The sequence below is a fragment of the Pipistrellus hanaki genome (genome assembly GCF_964339955.1).
Source record: "Pipistrellus hanaki genome assembly, chromosome: 2".
Taxonomy (NCBI): Eukaryota; Metazoa; Chordata; class Mammalia; order Chiroptera; family Vespertilionidae; genus Pipistrellus; species Pipistrellus hanaki.
In genome coordinates this window covers 155,505,079-155,522,929 of record NC_140504.1, presented here as the reverse complement: position 1 = coordinate 155,522,929, position 17,851 = coordinate 155,505,079, and the positions used below count along the sequence as shown (strand labels likewise).

The window sequence follows — 17,851 nt, the reverse complement described above, 5'->3', positions numbered from 1 at the left end:
GTCATTTTGTATCTAATTGAATAATCAATAACTGTGGGAAATATTGAATCCAGCAGAACTAAAAGGGTATAGATTGTATAGGTCAGTGGCCGGCAAACTCATTAGTCAACAGAGCCAAATATGAACAGTACAATGATTGAAATTTCTTTTTGAGAGCCAAATTTTTTAAACTTAAACTTCTTCAAAATAGACTCGCCCAGGCCATGGTATTTTGTGGAAGAGCCACACTCAAGGGGCCAAAGAGCCACATGTGGCTCACGAGCCACAGTTTGCCGACCACGGGTATAGGTCAACAGATTCATCTTAGAACTCTGTCAGGAGGTGATAGGCAGATGCCAGTTATAGAAAGGGGTTAATTCCACTTTTGCCTAAAGTTAAATGATATAATTAGAGCAGTACCACTCTTAAGGAAAAAGAGGTGTCCTCTTCCTGGACCCCATAATTTAAGAGATCCCTAACCTGCTCTTTCTCCGTCCGCACTCTGCCCCAGGAGGTGAGGAATCTGCCAGGCCAAGGGAGCAGCTGATCCCCACTCCAGACCACATTGCATCTATGGGACCACCACATTCTCTGGATGGTTTTGAGCTCACTTTTGGGGACTGGGCAAGCTTCTTTTTTGGATGTGCTGCAGGAGTGTTTACCCGTAAGCTCAAGGAAGAGCAAAGACACAGCCTTTAGCTTGGGAGAACAGTGTAGAAGGAGCTGGGATATGGAGGCTGTGGCAGAGGGTACACAAAGGCCCACATACTCACTCACTTGTATTAGGACATAGGGAAAGAATGGGGCAGTCTGTGGTCCAGGAGCTAGATCTTCCCACCCCTTCTCATCCTACTCAGAGAGTTTAAGATTTCTAAATTCAATCTGGTATTCCAAGCTGTTGGAAGGGATGCCTGTCAAGGTAAGAGTGCTGGAGGGAGCTCAATTTAAATCTTCATATGTTTATACTTATGGTAGGTGGCCCTACAAATGTTAGAGAGGACCCTGGACTAGAGGTTAGAATAGAATGCAAATCAGTTCTGACAGCCAAGTGGGAGACTCAGACATATTTTTACCTAATTTTTCTCTCTCTACTGCTCAGATTTACATAGAGCTGAAGAAAGCAAAGTAAAAGGAGCCTGGGAATAAGCCATGATTTTGAGTTCTAGCTTTGTCTCAATATAGGTATATTATCTTAATTTAATTATTTTGAATATTTGTCTTTTTCTTATCTACAAAACAAAATAGTCAAAGCAGACTATTCCATTAGCTCCTTCAGCTCTTGCATTTATTGATAGAATAATAGTGGTAAATAACTTAACCTACTTTTACAGGTATATACTATGTTTGCACACGTTGTGCTAAACTCCTTGCCTACATTCTGTCATTAACACTTACAGTAACACTTTGAAATAGGTACTATTATCCCCATTTTACAGATGAGTAAAGTAGGGCTTAGAGATTTAAAATAAATTGCCTACGGTAAAGAAGAGAGCCAAGATTCACACCCAGGGTAGTCTGACTCACATCAATTATCCCAATGGAATAGGTAGATATAGAAATACTAGAGGTCTGGTGTACAGATTCATGCACCAGTGGGGTCCCATGGCATGGCCAACACCCTCTCACAACCCAGGAATCCTCTGGGGATGTCAGATTGCCAATTTTGGTCCAATCCCCAGAGCCAGGCCGAGGGACCCATGCACTGAGCCTCTACTATGCATATAAAATCTTCTCACACTCCTCTCTCCTTCCTTCCCTCTGATATTCATCAGTCTGTTCCATGTTTCCATGCCTGTGCACTGAACATCTGCCCCCTGGTGGTCAGTGTGCAACATAGCACTGGTCAAATGGTTGAATGGTTGCTTAGGCTTTTACATATATAGATAAAGGTAGTTATCTCTTAGAGGGAATTTTGACATGGTTGCTTGGAAGAATTATTATTTTTTAACTCTGGCCATCATTGATTAGGTCCGGTTCAAAATCCTAATCTGCAATTACCATATTTTGGACCTCTATTAGACCAACCACTAATCAGTCAAGCTCAGACTTCTTGGCTTGGAAGTAGTTTTCTTTAACATAAAAGAGGATGAAGAAAGACCATAGTTATAGAAAATGATTATAAAGCACTCAGAAAGCTGACAATAACGATGTTAAACTCATCCAACACTTATTGTAGATCAGTTTGCTAAATTCAAGGCTATTTATTTCCCAAAATTCTATAATATGGCCTAAGATAAGACAGTAAAGTGTTGTTTTAAGGACCTTAGCCTACCCCCAAAATCCTTATTCCCTAACCCCCCCAAATAAAAAGAAAATGGACAGCGGCTATTCTTTCTAATGTAATTTAATTTTCTTTTATTACCATTTAGATATCATAGCAGCTTCATCATATACTTTTCCAGTGTATGCAACATGACTATAAAATAGGGGTGGGGTGCTTCTTCAATATAGCAATGTAGGGAAATTTCCTAGAAGTAACATGTACACTGTCTTTCTTAGACTTTGTCTTCCAACAAAGATGAAAGAGAGATTAAGCTCTTGATTCTTTATCTGGCATTACCAGTATTTCAGTCACTCTATAATAAGATTGAATTATATCATTGGGAGTGTAAGTCAGTATTCCACGTTCTACTCTTATTTATCCTTAACAAATGAAAAATTTTGAAAGTTTTCTAGGGCTTTGTAATAAATTTGATTTGTAATCTATTTTGCTTAGTTTTCATATTTTATATGTGTATTTACAAAACTATTTCCTTCACTGATTTCTAATCTGTTTAATCCAATCTTTCTATTAACTCACTAGAGAGTTCCCAAGTGAACAAATCTCTTTTAAAAAAGCAAGAATGAAGTGATTGCTGTACCTCTGGCTTGCTAAGAACATTTACATATCCTCAAAATCTGATAACTCATTTTAAGGGAAGCCTTTCTCTCCATGTTAAAAATAAAAAAATCAGGCAATTATGTTTAGAGTATCAAATACAATTCTAGTACAGTAGTTTTTTAAAAAATTGAATCACAATATGTCAATGGAAAAACATTTGTTTGATATTTTGTATACTTCTTTCTTGTCTTTTTTCTTTTGGAATAAGTTTTAAATCTAAAAGCTCCCAAAATATATGCCATTGTTATCTCTGAAAGAAAAGCCAAGGGTGGAGCTTACTCTTCTAAAACATTTTCCTTCTGAGTAAGTGTGCTCAGCAAGCGGAGAGAGCTCAGCTCCCTGGAAGCCAGGACTTACCAAATCAGAAAACACCAGCGCAACCGTGTGCCAGGGTCAATAGATTCACACTCTTGAAGACACTGTGCCATTTGGTGATGTGTGTCCCTGCACATCCTTCCACTTAAGCATTTTTCACGGACCTGCCAGCCCCTCTGTCTTGCCCGTTTGTACGTGATGTTTCTCCCTCAACTGCGGCCAAACTGTTTAGTCTCTTGGATATTTTACTGTAACTTCCTTTGTTTGATTTACTTTAAAGTAGCCAAGTGTTTCCACAAAGAAAGGACTGTTATTTAGAAATGAAGAAGACAGTAAACTCCTGTTTCTTTTGTTTCTGTTTGGGGAAGTGCCTGATAACCATATTCTCTTTAAGAAGTGTCTGATAGTCTTTTTCTCTTTATGGAATAGAGGTTAAAAGTTGGAAAGCATGCAATTCTGTTCATCAGTCATGTGTTTCCTTCTGCTAATTACTTGCAGTTTAAAAAATATACCCCTTTTGAAACCTAATCAGTGAATTTATTGTAAAGGAAATTTGTCTTCATGGTTCAATTTAATCTATTTTTTAGCTATTCAAAATATGGCAATCTCAAAAGTGATCATTAAAAACTAAATGACCAAGTTCCCTTCACTCCTTGCTAACAGCATAGTGCATAATGTTATAACCTTCAGCAATCATCAAAATGAAATTTGAGGACTGATAGGAAATAAAAGTGATTAAACCAATTTTTAAAATTTAGATTTAGGATGAGAAGTTTTGGCATCTGATATCTAAAAAGACAAATTTTAAATAGTTATCTTGGAAAGAAAATATTAAGAACAGAAATTAAAATATCTTTCCAACTCAATCATATAGCCTGTGTGCTAATGCTGATCAGACGGAGCAAAGTGAGGTGTTAATTTGGCAATTATCTAATGCCATTGGTCGGTTTAGAGAGTTTTACCAGCTGCTGAAAAACTGTCAATGCTTGGATTCTCTGCCACTTAGCCAGAGCTATTAGTCTCAAAATGTGGAGTCAAGATGGTGATCTCAGTTTGACCTCTTTCTACACCTTTGATTGTTCTGCTCAGTGACCTAGATTATACAGATTCTCACAACTCACATGATTTCTGGTTTCTTGAGTCAGAATACCGACATCTTGGTGGAGTTGGGTTCAACAGTATTGGCAGCTATATATTTAGGTAAAATATCAATGTAATTAATGATTTATAAATATTTGAAATCACACAAATCTCATTAATAGTAGATAGAAACATATTTTACATGTTTAAAGACCTTAAAATGAATTTTAGTATTTGTAGAGGTCTGAGTTAAGCAGATATTGTAAATATTTTGCTGTAAATTTGAATTTAGAACTTTTAATCTAATTACTTGAAAAGGGGAGATGACTTAGGGAGACTTGATCATCTTGGTTATAATGTTTATAAGAGAAATTATTCCATGCCTAAGATATGCTTGAGAGTTTTACTTTTGGTCTTTTGGTATCTACCTATTTCTAATTATTACTTGTATTACTAAATAGGACAATCGAGATAAAATTTCACTTGAAAGTGAATAGAAAATTTTTAATTTGGGGTGGGTAAGAAAGCTTAGTGTTCTGGCTATTAGAATAAGTAAGATATAGAAGGCTTGAATTAAAACACTAAAATGTATAAATGGAGATTCATGGGGGAAGGGGATAATTTAACAGCCAAATAATCATTTGAATATAAGACAAAGAACTGACAGTTTAAAAAAAAAATAGATGAACATTTTAGTAGCTCCTGAAACAGCGGACTTCCAACTCCATTTCTATCCATGATGTCAGAAGATCTACTGAAAGCATTTAAGACTATAAGTAAGAAATTTATTATAACTTGAGAATCAAGAAATATAGGCTCTTACCCCTGTCTTGATTTTCCATTTCCTAGAAAACGTCTGTTTGCCTCAAACACATCAGCAGCCCATATACTATGAACCTATTCCTAGTATGCTACTTGTTGACTTTCTTTCCCCCACCTCCACCCCCACCCCCAACTCTGCCTTAAATGCTCTGCCTTTGATCAGATTTTCATAGACCACTGCCTTACCTATCTTAGTTAATATCATAGCTAACATTTCAGTTATCTGGGGTTTTAATTATATGTGCTATAGATTGCAAGCTCTTGAGGTCCAAACTTGTTTTGAATTTTTAAGACTCCATGTTTACAGAAGTAAGGCTAAACAATATCAAGGGGTTATAGCTCTCTATATTTTTAACTGTAAGGAGAAAACTGTAAAGCAGTTGAAGGCTTTTTTTTTTCAGTTGGTGGTAGTTGATTTGGGGGTTATTTTATTTTAAAAAGCTCTATGTAATTCCACTTGATTTGGTCATTTAAGATATTTATTGCCCGGCTGGTGTGGCTAACTTGTTGGGCACCAACCTAGAAACAAGAGGCTATGTCTTGATTCCCAGTCATGGCATATGGCCAGGTTGCAGGCTCAATCTCCAGCAGGAGGTAGCCAATCAATGATGTTTCTTTCAGTGATGTTTCCTTTTCTCTACCCTCTCCCTTTCTCTCTAAAAATCAATTTAAAGTAACTAACTAAATAAATAAATAAATAGAAGTTTATTGACATGGGGACTTTTGATAATGAACCTTTTCTTTCTTTTTTTTTTTTGAACAATGCTAAGATGGTTAATTATTTTATTCATATTTTTTAAAATTTAGCATTTTCAAAAAAATTAAATTCATGGGTTATGATGATGATATTTCCAGTATAATGTTGCATGTCCATTTGATTGTGAGAAGCTAGAGACCTTCTGATGGGTCTCTAATGAAATAGATTCCAACTCTTTCTCTAAATATCACACCCATAGCTCAGGAGGGCCAATTTAACCAGACAGAATGCTAGCTATCTACCAAGCTGAAAGGGTACAGTGCCCTCCTGTCTCAGCTCCACCCCATTGATATTGCTACTGCTGACTCCAATCTGTAACTGAGTCAGAATGATTTCAATATGTCTCCATTTATTGATGCAATGAGTATGTTTTTCTTGGCCAGATCTAGTACCTTATTTATGCTCTTGACAGAGTAAGCTGCCACTGAATTTTTCACTGCTGTATTTTAACACACGCAGGATCTAAGTTGCACAAAATTTATTTGCATATTTCTTACCTATTGTATGGAAGCTTCTGATAATATCTCATCAAGATTGACCAGTATATTCTTTAAGCATTTTTAAATTGGTATAGTTTGATTTCAGATAATTTATTTCTTTTGATTGCAGTATTTTAAAATGATCTCTTATGAATATTCTTTTTTGGTATTTTTAAAGTCTTAAGATAACGCCATTGTCCAATACTGTATTATATTTCTGGCGTCCTAAAATTTTCAAACTGAGAAAGGTCATATTTTGCTTTTCAAAAAATGCCCCTCAGGGCTCTAAGTAAATCCTAAAATAGGAAAACCTTGCCAAAAATAAGCAATCACAAGCATAAACTCTTAAACAGCAATGGATTCTTGAAAAAAAAAATTAAAAATAAATAAAAAAAGAAAGAAAGAAAGAAAAAGAAAAAGAAAAAAGATAAATGCATTGGGTTAAAATACAATATGAAGATTTTTTATTTTTTTTTAATAAAGGAGGAAGTATTATTAGGAATAATTCAGGAAATTTTTTTCTTTTTCCTTAAAATATTTTTAATGGTATCAGAGAGAAAGAGAGAGGGAAAAAGATAGGAACATTAATGATGGGAGAGAACCATGGATCAGTCGCCTCCTGCATGCCCTCCACTGGGGACCAAGCCCACAACCCAGGCATGTGCCCTTGACTGGAATCAAACCCGGGACCCTTCAGTCCGCAGGCTGACGCTCCATCCACTGACCAAACAGCCAGAGCTATAAGTTTATAGCTGTGATAAGCTATAAACAGTTAATATGATAAACATTTAATATATTTAATTATAGTTAATATATAAACTGTTTATCACAGTTTATAGTTTGGGGGTTTTGTTGTAGAACTTAGGTTTTACTCCCTTAGACTGTAAGTTTACTTTTTTGATCACTGCTTTTCATGATCCAGCCACATGATCCAGGGCTGCATTCCCCCAAGAACTTGGATTCTGCCCGAGGGAACATTAGTTATGGTGCAATGTAGTGATTTTTAAGGCCCATTCCTTCACTTAAAGCTTATTTGCTCTCAGAGCTTCCTGTGGTGCCAGAATAGAGCATTAAGTAAAGAGAGCTTCTCTTTAAGTGTATAAAAGTGTGTTACTTTTGCATTGCGAGATCCAAAGTGGCATCTACAGAAACACGTCAGAAGAGCCCTTTCCTGTCTAAGTAGGCTTTCACCTGTGTTATCTCGTGGGATGCTCACCTCAGGGAAAGTAAGAGAGCCTCATTTTCAGTGTGAAACCAGGATACAAGAGAGATAACTACATTTGTCCAAACTCTTCAGCTACTAAATGGAGATGCTTAGAATCAAATCTTATTCTCTTTGCTCCAAAGTCAAATGATTTAAAAATTAAAGGTAAATTCACAGGGTCATTTATTAATGTGACTTGCTAACATATAATCATAGATCTTGAAAGCTGAAGCTCAGCCAAAGCTCCTTCTTATTTTCCAGACCTCAGTTTAGATGTTATCGCTTCTCTAATTATACCAACTCAGTAACTTGTTTGTTTTGCAATTTGCTATCACAGTTTATAGTTTGGGGGTTTTGTTGTAGAACTTAGGTTTTAGTCCCTTAGACTGTAAGTTTACTGGGGACATGAATTGTGTTTTCCTTGTTCACTCTTTTTTTTAAATTTTAAAATACCTTTTGTTGATTTTTTTTTTTTTACAGAGAGAAAGGGTTAGGAATAGAGAGTTAGAAACATTAATGAGAGGAAATATCTAATCAGCTGCCTCCTGAACACCTCTTACTGGGATGTGCCTGCAACCAATGTACATGCCCTTGACTGGAATTGAACCTGGGACCCTTCAGTCTGCAGGCTGACACTGAGCCAAACAGGTTAAGGGCTACTTTGTTCACTCTTACAGGTGCAGCATTTAAAGTAGCTCTAGACACCTGGTAGGCATCCAATTAAATATTTGTTAGGTTGAATGAGAAGCCCACCTCCCCTCACTTTTTTTCAGTGACTTCAAAACAGTGAGGTCTTGCTCCCTGAGACTTCTCTGAAATTCAAACACAAATAACAGAGAACAAAGTCAACACAGACAAATGCTCTTCCCATGTGAGCAGAACTGCGAAGCACATTTTAGTTGTTTGGTTTGGCATTAGGGTATTCGGCTTACCTTACTCTTGAAAAGTTTGCATCCTTTGGACAAGCATCTGAGCCCTTCAGAAACTGGCAATAGCCATTGCATGCTCAGCTGGAAGGGGTATTTGTGAACACGTGTCTGAAACTCAGCCACACTCCGTATCTGTTGTGTCTGGAGAATACAGCTTAGTCATTCTGCCATTGTTTGGTTATATATTTCATTCCAGACAAATTGCTGTTAATCCTCTCACCCCTATCCCAGCCACATATTCAATTACGTTAGATATGTTACTGGATCGACCTCGACTACGGAAATCTGAGCAAAATGCATAGTTAGAGCAATTATCCTTATGTCAGGCAATTTGTAGCTATTCATGAACTTGGGTTAATACAGAGTTCTAAAGTCTTTTAATTTGAGGAAATTAGCTAAGTCATGGAATCATGAATAGGTAGGGTTATCTCCAAATAGGCTTTTAAGAAAATGATATGGCTTCAGTACAAGGCCATTTGGAGTTATGGTTTCATTTGACAGGCTTGATCTATCTTTCTGGCAATTCTGGTTTACACTCCTTACCCTGGTGAATAATCTAAATGTCAAGCAGCGAGCCAGCACTTCTATGAGTAACTCCTGGGTCATGTAATCTATATGATATAACACTGCATCACACCTGCAGCAGCATCTTGTGGGAATTCAGTAGTTAATTATACAAGCTGTTGTCAACAACAAGAAGAAAAGAGTTTAGGTGCCTAAGAGCCAACCGAAACCTCCACCCAAATGCAAACCCAAGTCAAGAAGGTACCTTGAGCTCATATTCGTTTAAAATTCTGAAACAAAACTCAGCCTCAAATACAAATCCTGTAGAATAAACCATAGTCCTACAATGGTCTCAGACACCTTGCCAAGCACTCTACATACATTATTTCTAATCTTCCATTTTAATGATAGAAAAACTTAATCTCCAAGAAACTAAACAACTTGCTGAGTTTCTCAGAATAAGTTATAGTATAGGATTTTGTTTCTAGAGCCCATTGGATGTTCAGCTGATCCTGTGTCATGCGGGAATGTTATTGGGTCTGCTCATAGAATGCAGTTAGACCCTCCTGGTAAGGTCAGCTTATAACTGGAAACCCCTCTAGTTATGTCTGACCTATGCATCCTACTCTGAAACTATTTTTATAAGCCTTCCATAAACTGCAAACCTATACATCTTGGGATGCATTGTTGCGCAAAGCATCCATCCAACTCTTCTAAGTTATGGTAGCTAATTATAGGGAAAACACAATGCAAAACAAGTATAATTATCTTTTTCTAATGATAAAATTGCTTAAGACTACTGTTTTTATCCTTTATGGTTTAAAATTATTTTCAAATCTCCAACCTATGGCAGAGTCTTCTCAATTTGCAAGTATGTGTCCTAGTATAGGGATTACCAAAAACCCAAACAGATAACATTGGCTTTTAGGGAAGGAAAGGATATGGCTGGGTAGCCCAGGTTTTCCCCTTATTTATTTGATGGTGCCAGAGTTGATCTTGAAAATTTTCAGGCCAGTGGGTGGGCCTCCCCCTGGGAAGCTGCTAATCCAGAAGCAGAGATTTCCATGACAGGTTTTGAAGCATCCCATTATCTTTTATCTCAGAGGTATGTGCAAGTTCCTAGCTGAAATCAATATAATTAATATTTAACACAATACATGCCTCATGATGTGTTTAAAGAGGTGAAGTAATCATCTTAAAACATTCTATGGTAGATATTTGTCTCTGCAAAAAAGTACTGGAAATCTTAGCAAAGCAATACTTCGTGCAGGATTTTAAACAACCCAGGTGATCTTACAGAATAAAATTGGAAACCAGTTCTCAAAGACAATCATGACCAATACTTCATGGGGTTATGAAAGGAAAGTACAGTGTTTGGGGGTGACTTCCTTGTTCTGCATCATTGCTTTCAAGTCAGATGTGAAGGTCCTGAAGCATAGGTCTTATTTTCCACCAGTCATGAGAGGACACTAGACTGGACAGTTCACGGAGAATTTCTGGTTCATGGTAAGAGATCTTATTTTAAAAATATAATATGTTGCTGAATCCAGTTTGACTCAGTGGATAGAGCATCGGACTGCAGACTGAAGGGTCCCAGGTTCAATTCCGGTCAAGGGCATGTACATTGATTGCGGGCACATCCCCGGTGGGGGCTGTGTAGGAGGCAACTGGTCGATGTTTCTCTCTTATCGATATTTCTGGCTCTCTATCCCTCTCCCTTCCTCTTTGTAAAAAAATCAATAAAATATGTATTTAAAATGTTGTAGAACTTCTGGCTGTGAAATGGTTCAAAATATCTTAGTCATCTGTTCTGGAGTCACATTAATATCCCATGGCCTTAGAACTGGCTTTAGAAGTTTGAGGTTAATGATTAGCCATTAAGCACAAAAAAAAGTGGTAGAACAGTAAATAGAAAAAAAAAAAAAAAAAAGAATAACTAAGAGTGTACCTTAACTTCTTGATTTTTCTCAATTGCTACAATGATTTTGTCATCTGTTGAAAAAAAGGCCTCTCCTGTAGTTAATTACCAGACCAGCATTGCAAATCCTTCAGAATGCCTTTTCATCGTTTGTTTATCTCTATTAAGATCCAGATTAAAGGGGAGGAGTCAAGGATATAAAATAAAATTGTGAAGCTCCAGTAACATTTGCAGGTCTTATTTATTGTATTTCTCACCAGAAAGAAAGGCCTCTGTCAAAAAGAATAAGTTTGAACATTTCAAATTATGTAAAAATATACAGGGCCTCTTAACCCGGGACATTTGAGTATATGACTGAAATCTAATCTCTTTATAGGATATTTGGAATGTGTAATATCTGGGATATATTTGCACTAAAAAGAAACATTTTTTGTGTTGTTGTTTTTTTAATTTAACTGGGTGTTCTGAATTTTTAGTTATAAATCTGGCAACCCTACAAATATGGAAACATATATATATATGGTGTCCCAAAAATATGTTATGTACACTTTAATAGCTAATAGCTCAATTTTGAAAATGAAATATATTTTTATAAACACTACCTTTATAATTATTCAAAGTATGTGTGTATATTTTTGGGGAACACCCTATATATACTTTATAAACATAGTATGTGAGTACATATGTATATATATATAGTTAAAATTGCATAGTGAAAATATGTCTTTGACTATAAATAGTTATAGTATCTTTTGTCTGTTTAATTGTGTCACTGCAGCAACTTTTGAAGATTGGGAAATGTTAGGTCTGAGACATTTCTCTAAACATTCTTATAGGAATTACTTTGAGTCTAGGAAAGGACAATTTTTTAATGTCCTAATAATCTGTGCCATATTTCCTCTTAGTTTTCAGAAACTCCAAAAAAATGGGCAACAGCAAAGAAAATAGATAGCAAAGAAAATAATTTTGAGGGCTATTCAAGACCGAGGCTCAAGTTGTAGAGTAGTTGTATTCAAAGTTGTATTTAAATTTTTTTTTCAACTCTCTGTATAAAAGTACTCATGGTTTGTCCCTACTTTGACTTTTAAAATGTCACTTGAGCAGATACTTGTCCTCTAACCAGCTAATGGAATTTATTCTAGTTTAGCTTCACCATAAAAGCCAGTTTTTGTTGCAGAAGTATGGTTGAGATGTTTTTCCTTATATTCTTACTTATTGTGGATTGCCATATCATTGAGAAGTTAAGAGAATCATTCAACTCTATGTTTATTTTTTTAATATATTTTATTGATTTATTTTTTACAAAAAGGAAGGGAGAGGGAGAGTTAGAAACATTGAGAGAGAAACATCAATCAGCTGCCTCCTGCACACCCCCTACTGGGGATGTGCCTGCAACCAAGGTCCATGCCCTTGACCGGAATTGAACCTGGGACCCTTGAGTCCGCAGGCTGACTCTCTATCCACTGAGCCAAACCAGTTAGGGCTAATTCTAATATGTTTAGATGAGTTTTTTTTTTTTTTTTCTTATTTGGCAGATGGACAGGTAGAATGACCTAACTGTATTTCCTGGTATACAGGGAATTGGTTTGCTCCTGATGTTAATACAGTAGAAGTTGTTTGCTAGGGTGGCCCCATCATGAAACTAGAGTCTCTAGTAAAGTAGATGCTAATGGGCAATGGCATGTTATTCCTTTCTTAACCCTGTTACAAACTCACTCCTTTCAATTCCATTTACTTCTCAAATAAGACAAATATTTCAATAGAGAAACTGGACATCAAGTTTCAAACAGATGATAGAGTTTATAGTGAAAGACAAAAAGGAAACAAAGGATAATACCAGGTTGTCAGATAATCTGAAATGTTTAGAATTGTGGAGCCCAGCCTGTGTGGCTCAGTGGTTGAGCGTCGACTTATGAACCAGGAGGTCATGGTTTAATTCCCAGTCAGGACACATGCTGGGTTGCAGGCTCGATCCCCAGTAGGGGGCATGTAGAAAGCAACCGATCAATGATTCTCTCTCATCATTGATGTTTTTATCTCTTTCTCTCCCTCTCTACAATCAATAAAAAATATATTAAAAAAAAAGAATTGTGGGAATTGTGAGTTTGATAAAGGGCTTTAGAAAAAGTACATTATATCCCAATTTTAGTTGTTTAACTCAGATTTTGCAAAGAAAAATGTAGATGGTTAGAAATTAGAGTCTTTCGCCAAAATCGGTTTGGCTCAGTGGTAGAGCGTCGGTCTGTAGACTGAAAGGTCCCAGGTTCGATTCTGGTCAAGGGCATGTACATTGGTTGTGGGCACATCCCCGGGTGGGGGTGTGCAAGAGGCAGCTGGTCGATGTTTCTTCTCATCGATGTTTCTAGCTCTCTCTCTCCCTTCCTCTCCCTTCCTCTCTGTAAAAAATCAATAAAATATATTTAAAAAAAAAAAAAGAAAAGAAAAGAAAGAAAGAAATTAGAGTCTTTCATTTCCTTGTGTCCTTATTCATTTCTTCCCATGTATGGAAGAAGCAACTTTTTTAAAAAATCAGAAATAACCTTAGAAATTAGCTATTTTATATAACTAAGGAAACTGAACCCACACCTAAAAAATACTGAGCCCCAGGAAGTTAATTTATTTGATCCAAGATCACACATCTGGTTAGTGCCAAACTGCCCTTCCATTGCCCACTGAATGGTGCCACTGCAGTCTGAACTCCCTTCTGCCACCACCAGCGTTCTGGAACTTCAGGAGGAATGCCCAGCCCCTTCACTTTCCTGCTGCCCGGGAATGCTTACGAAGTTATGACTACCAAAGTGTAAAATATGAGTCAAAATGCAGTCCCTAACAAAGTCATTGTGACTTTAATGACTTGGGCAGCTGTTTCATTCTGCAAAAACAGGAAGACCCCACACAATACGGTGCCTGTCTCACAGATGGGCCCCTGTGTAGACGGCCACCCACTAGGGTGACTACTAGGGCTGTCTTCCTCCTTCCTCTCTCTCTGACAACTTTTTTTTTAATTTTTTTATTGGCACAGTGTTCACTTACCGTTTTCATCAGGAGGTTATCTGGAAGAGGAAAGTGCTTGCTTTATCTAGCCTCTGATCAGGTAGATGAATATATTTATTCACTCAGGACTCACTCCTAAGTGATTTCTAGGGGATCCTCTGACAAACCCAGATTAGCCTTAAAAGTAGCTTTTTTTCGTGGGCTTGATTCTAGCCCCTTGTGTTATTACTCTCCTGGATATTTTTTTTACTCTTAGGAACAGACAAACATCAAGATTTAGGACTAGAATGACTTTCTGAGGTCATTTTTAGTCCACCCATCCTATGTGATTAATTTAACTCATTACCAGGAGAGTTACTAGCTGGCCTGTGGATCTTTGAGTAAAGCTCAGCCTTGTTGTCTGTTGAGAAATATAGAAAACTATGAAGTGTTCCATCACTTTAGAAGAACATGCTCCAGAAAAAAAGAAATCTTTACATATAGTATGGAGAGAAAGTGAAGCCATAAACAAAATGTTTATATCAAGTGTAACTGAGTTTTAGCTTTTGTCACTCCAGATATTTTAAATAACTCCCCACTATTAAAGGTAGTGCCTTAAAAGAAACACACTCACAGGATTTTATAGAAAAGATGTATTCTAGGCAAACACTATAGCGTGTCCCAAAAGATGTATACACACTTTAACAGCTGATAGCTCAATTCTGAAAATGAAATGTATTTTAATAAACAGTGCCTTTATAATTATTCAAAGTGTGTGTATACATTTTTGGGACACCGTTAAATCATTTATGTAGATAATACAGTTTTCTTTTCTTTTTTTCAAAAAAAAATAACTGCACTTTCTGCAGTGCTCAAGAACCTAGTGTTGGGCATAAGCTTACAGAAGCATAGGAGGAATTTGTGTGACTGAGGGATCATTCACAAGAGGCTTTGTGTTGAAAAGGGTTTTCAGCCCTTACCTCTGGGGACATTATTTCTAGGGAGGCCCTCATATGGTTTTCTTGTGAAGGCAGATTCTTAACTGAACAATAGAACCTGTATCTACCAAGTAGGAGAGACACATTTATCTTTGACGCAGTGGGCTCCTGTTTGTGGCTTTCTCTGTGGCATTGGGTAAAGTCATAATGGCTGCGTCTTGTCAGTTTTGTAACTCCTTGAGCCACGAGTTCCCTCCGGAGCTATCTTACCTTCCTTTTTAAACTGAGCATAAACCTCTGGGAGGATGATAAACACATTTCTTCCTTTGTTGGAGACCTATTCTTAGGGACTGAGGCATTTCTGGCTTGGGTTGTTTTTCTCAGTCGTGTTGAGAGAGGTTTGCTTTCTGGGAAATACTGGCTGCTGGTAACGAAGGTGTCCGGACTGTAGGAGGCTGCCACACACTTACCACGGATGCATGACAGGCTCAGGCTGGGAGGCTGAGATCCGAAAATCAGACCTCACTCCCCTTTCGTGTTCGAGAAGTGAAGTCACTTCACAAGGCTGTTACGGAGAACTGAGAACGACAGGCTGGATTCGTCTGGATGTCACTGCTCCATAGAAGCAACTCCCAGAGGGGAGTCAGACACTGAAAACCCTACAAAGCTGGGCCCCCCAACTGTCTCCTCAGCCTTAACCTCAAACCCAATTCAGATCTGTTCCATCCCTTGATGCGTCTCTTCTCCAGGGCCAGCGCTGATCATGCTACCTGGACTCCACATTATTAGAATCTTCTAAACGGTCCCCCCTGTCTGCTCCTCAGAGGCCCTGTCTGCCTTCCTCCGTGTGTGCAGAGCACAGCATAAGCGGGCCCTTCATAACTACTTTTTGATGAGAGCAATGATTGCCTTAGTCAGTGTGGTCGGGCCCTCCCTGACGAGGAGGAAAACCAACGGCTGTTGCTACGGACGTAACATTTAGAGGACTGGGTCGGGTTCTGACACTGAGTGACTGCCATTTGCGTACTTCATTATGTGTGTTTTACTGTTGCCTTAGGATGACTTGTGTTTTGGTGGCATTTCCTTGCCTCCAGCAAAAGGCTGGCAGAACTATTTTAGGCATGAGAAGGTGATATTCATCTGTTAACTACTTACGGGAGTCCTGGCCCCTTCTGGAAGCTGTGGGGGAAAGGCGAGTAGTTGGGTTTGTTTTCAGCTCTGTAACTGAGAGCCACTTCCCTGCTCCCTCATTGGGACCGATGGACATTGTATGCCACAGGGTCCTGGGACAATGGGAGGTGATAGAAAGAAAGTAAGGAGAAGAGTCTTTCCCTTCCTGGTCTTTCATGATTGAATGTCTACCTGCTCCTATATTCTGAGCTCAGAGGCTAGTACCACTGCTAAAGAACTTGGCCCAACTCTCCAGACTCTTAACTGTTGTGGGTAACATGCTCTGATATAGCTGACTATTTCTGCTAGGATGTAAGTTCATTAGAAGCATGAGAAGGTCTTTATTTTTCACTGCTATATCTTCAATCTTTCTTTGCCTGGCACATGTTAGGAGTTTCATAAATAGTTAGCAAATACATGATAAAATGACATGATTACAATAGAGCAAACCTGATTGACTCCACAAAAAAAAAAAAAAAAATCTTTCTACATATTGCAGAGACCAAAGGAACCAAAAATGAGGATGGTTCCTTGAATATTACATTTGGCCACGACTACCACAGAGACTTGGTTTTTAAAAAAAATCACCTGCTTTTTACACGATTTTTTTTTTTTTTTTTTTTTTTTTATGTTCCAAGTAAAGCTTGCTTCTTTGCAAAATTCAGCTGATCAGTCAGAGCAGAGAAACCCATGTATTTTAATAAATGGTCTAAGTCTTTCGTGTAAGTGCCCGTCTTTTGGGAACTGAAAATGAGATGCCAGTTATTTGATTACATCTTAAAAACCAAAAAGAACGTGGAACTTACGGCAGTCACCTGGAATCCACAATGGCGTAAAGTTTCAGTTAGTAAAACGCAGTGGCTGAGGTGATTGCTTCAGAGATCCCTGGTTACTGTTGCTGCCATATTGTCTCATGGGGAAACACACATACGCAAGCAGGGTTGCCCAGAGGTGACGACTGTGCCTCTGAGAACAGGGCACAGTGTGGCCGGCCAGTGGGCAGCAATCCTGACTTGCATTGGCTTCGCCTCAAAAGGCCTGGTCTCCTGGGCACAGGCAGTGGCATGATGGGGCTCAGAGGCTTGAAGTGAAGCCATTGTCAGTGCAGGATGCTCATTTGAAAGCGGAATGCCTCACAGGAAAGAGGGCCAATTGTGTGTGTGTTTGGGGAGGGGGGCTCTGTTGCCATGGTGCTTTACTCCTTTAATGTGTTGTACTTGAACTCCTGCGAGTTTCAGGATGGGGTGACAGAGAGAAGAAGTCAGGGAGTAGGATGGCCCTGGGTAGGGAATCCCACTGCAGTAGGACTAGTCTCAGATCCTCTTGCCTGTTCTCTAGCACTGACAAGGAGGGGGTGGGGAAATGCATACTGGAAAGAAATGACTTTCTCAACATGTAACACTGCAATACCAGGAAAGCACTACAAATCATCCTCCATTCATGCAGCAAATCATACCTTGTATTTCTGAACACACCCTACATCCTAGATCAAATGTTAAATGTGCTTAATTTGTTGAATGCCATCCAATGTGTTTATTAACGAGCTGATGGAGTGCAGAAAACTACCTTCTGCATATGAAGTACTTATAAAAGGTAATAATTCTTGCCCAGGTGTGTCATTGTAAAAGAAGGCTAAATGCATTGGCACAGTGTTGGTGAGCAAAAAAACTCCTCCAAAAAATAGTTTTTTAAAAAAAAATTTTTTTTGTAGAACGAAAGCCTTGTCTGAAAATAGCCATGGTCTCAATCCCTTTCATTTTTTATTTAAATGCTCAGAACGTAATTTAATCACCATCACTGTGAAACGCTACGAGTGGCTGAGCTCTGTGCAGAGGCTGTGTCTGCAGAGGGCTGGTCTCTTGCAGAGGAGAGAGGGTTAAGAACACCCAGTTGAAATGGGGG

The 17,851-nt window shown here is 38.1% G+C and overlaps 1 protein-coding gene across 3 annotated transcripts in view; it reads left to right on the top strand.

The window, feature by feature from the left end:
• Nucleotides 1-17,851, top strand: part of PDE4B (phosphodiesterase 4B) — a 423,560-nt gene that overhangs the window by 387,068 nt on the left and 18,641 nt on the right. The gene's annotated exons all lie outside the window — the stretch shown is intronic.